Source organism: Gossypium hirsutum, chromosome A06 (genome assembly GCF_007990345.1).
Source record: "Gossypium hirsutum isolate 1008001.06 chromosome A06, Gossypium_hirsutum_v2.1, whole genome shotgun sequence".
In the NCBI taxonomy this organism is placed as follows: Eukaryota; Viridiplantae; Streptophyta; class Magnoliopsida; order Malvales; family Malvaceae; genus Gossypium; species Gossypium hirsutum.
The window spans coordinates 14,103,943-14,106,949 of NC_053429.1; the positions used below are offsets into that span (position 1 = coordinate 14,103,943).

The 3,007-nt window shown below is 37.9% G+C and overlaps 1 non-coding gene across 1 annotated transcript; it reads left to right on the forward strand.

Annotated features, from left to right (window-relative positions):
• The first annotated feature begins 2,007 nt into the window (after positions 1 to 2,007).
• LOC121230951 (small nucleolar RNA R71) lies at positions 2,008 to 2,111 on the forward strand. Its single transcript, XR_005929023.1, has one exon. It is a non-coding gene; the product is annotated as a small nucleolar RNA R71 (small nucleolar RNA).
• The last annotated feature ends 896 nt before the right edge of the window (positions 2,112 to 3,007 follow it).

A 3,007-nucleotide genomic window follows, 5' to 3' on the forward strand; every position in this document is an offset into this window, starting at 1 on the left:
GTCTAAGCTTGACTTATCTCTCTGGAATGTGATCATGGTGGCTCGAGGAGTTTACACTCCTCATCCCTGCTATCAACTTTATCAATATAAGGTTTAAAATGAGTATTGTTTACCTTAAAAGTTTCGAATTTGGGGTGAATTACCTCATCTGTACCATATGGGAAAATACTGAGTACCGTGAGAGGAATTTCTTCATTAGGTTCAGAAGTGGTAACGCGAGGATCTGCAACATCTAGTAGTACTTTTTCTCCAACCTTCAGTTGATTTGGTGTTGTATTGAGCTCGTCCTGGCTCAGTTTCAGTTTATCGGGTGTTCTCGATTTTTGTATCTACCATTCATCTAGTTCCTCGATTTGTAGCCTTCGTTCTTCATAGATAGGTCCTTTGTTGTTGCTTGAACATGGCTCGTGTAGGTTCTTTGACCTTATTTCCTACAAATTAGGTTGCACCACATGGTTAGTTTTAGTAGAATGATTTATACAACCACCTTCAATTTTCGATGTGTTACTCAAATTACGAGCTTGAAGGGTGATTGTTTCGTCTCCCACACAAAGTGTGAGTTCACCAATGCCAACATCAATTATTGTTCTAGCGGTTGCTAAAAAGGGTCTCCCTAAAATTAAAGGAATGTTACTATCCTCTTCTATGTCTAGAACAACGAAATCAACTAAGAATATAAATTTGTCAATTTTAACGAGTACATTTTCAATAACCCCTTAGGAAATCTGATTGTTTTATCGGCTAATTAAATACTTATCCTAATTTGTTTGGGTTTCCCAAGACCTAGTTGCTTAAACATTTCGTAAGGCATGACATTGATACTAGCCTCTAAATAAGCTAAAGCATTATTTACATCTAGGCTACCAATTAAATAGGGAATCATAAAACTCCCTGGATCTTTTAATTTGTTAGCCAGCTCATTCTATAGTATGGCTGAGCAAACCGCATTTAGTTCCACATGTGACGCCTCATCCAATTTTTGCTTATTTGTTAAAAGCTCTTTAAGAATTTGACTGCGTTTGGCATCTACAAAAAAGCTTTAATAAACGGTAAGTTAATATGTAACTTCTTTAATAATTTAAGGAATTTACCTAATTGTTCTTCTGTGCAGTCTTTCCTTGTCGCGTTTGGGTGTGGCAAATGAGGTTTCTATTCTTTACTTACTAGCTTCAGGTTATTGTGGTCCACCTCACCCTTACCTTTACTTACCACTGTTTCTTGCCTCGGTTATAGTTCAGGTGCAACTAACCCTTCCTCATCTTGAATGGTAATTACATTGATTTGCTCCCTTGGGTTAGATTCAGTGTTACTCGGCAGGCTACCTTGTGGTCGTTCAGATATCAAATTAGGGAGTTGACCTATCTGAGTTTCGAGCCCTTGGATCGATGTTTGTTGATTTTTAAGTGTGGTTTCGGTATTCTGAAAATGGGTTTCTGACACCGAGATGAATTTTGTTAGCATCTCCTCAAGGTTCGAATTTTTCTCTTGTTGGTAGGGTGGTTGTTGGAAGCCTGGAGGTGGTGGTGGTCACTGGTTCCCTTGGCCTCCCCTTGAGAAATTTGGGTGGTTCCTCCAACCTGCATTGTAAGTACTACTATAAGGATTATTTTGAGATCAAGGACTATTACCCATGTAATTTAACTGCCTGTTCTCCATGTTCTGGCCATAGGGTGAGTATTCTGGATTGCTCGATCCACCTCCACTTGCTTCGCACTGCATTACTGGGTGAACCTGTGAAGAACTAAGAAAACCATCAATTTTTTTATTCAAAAGTTCTACCTGATTAGAGAGCATGGTGACTGAATTGACGTTAAAAATGCTGGCTACTTTCGTTGGCTTTGTCCTCGTGACTTGCCACTGATAATTATTCAGTGACATCTCTTCTATAAATTCATAAGCATTCTTAGATGTCTTATTATTGATAGTTCCGCCAGCAGCTGCGTCGATCATCTATCGAGTCGAAGGATTCAAGCCATTGTGGAACATTTGAACTTGTAGCCAGAGTGGTAACCATGGTGAGGGTACCTTCTCAATAGATCCTTGTATCTCTCCCATGCATCGTAGAGTGTTTCTAGATCCATCTACATAAAAGAAGAGATATCATTACGTAATTTGGCTGTTTTAGTCGACAGAAAATATTTTAATAAAAACTTTTCAGTCATTTATTCCCAACTAGTGATTGACCCTCGTGGTAATGAGTTCAACCGTTGTTTAGCCTTATTCCTCAACGAAAAAGGGAATAACCGAAGGTGAATGGCATCATTAGAAACACTATTAATTTTAAATGTATCACATAGTTCCAAAAAGTTTGCCAAGTGAGCGTTGGGATCTTCTGCAAACTATCAAACTAAACAAATTGTTGTATCATTTGAATTGTGTTAGGTTTCAGTTCAAAAGTGTTTGCAGCAACAACATGTCTAACTATGCTCGATTCAGTTCCTGTTAAAGAAGGTTTAGCATAATCATACATAGTACGGTGAGTAGGATTCTGATTAGGAGCAATCGTAGGAGGTAGCGGATTTTCTTGGTTTTCAGCCATCTCCTCGGTTGTGGTTGAAATATGGTCCTCTTGCTCTGCCTCTGTGTATCTTAAGCTTCGCCTTATTTCTCTTCAATTTCTGCGAACTGTCCGATCGGTCTCATTATCAAACAGTAATGGTCCTAACGAGTTTCTTCTGGTCCCAAACTAGAAAAACCTGTTAGAAGAAAATAAATGAAGAATTAAAAAAGAAAATAAAAATTTAAATTGCAATAAAAGTAAAATGGCTAAAGTAATAAAAATCGAGTGTTACTAATATCCTAGTTCCCCGGCAACGGCGCCAAAAAATTGATACTTGATATTCGCGACAGGTTTTAAAAATTTATAATTAATTGTTCTTGAAACTAGCTATTATCACGATGAAGGCAAGTGTACCTATCGAACAGTAGTATAGCTTTAGCAAGACCAGATTGTCGAACCCAAAGGAACCAAGAGTACTAGTAATTACTTTCTTTTTATATCTAGCCT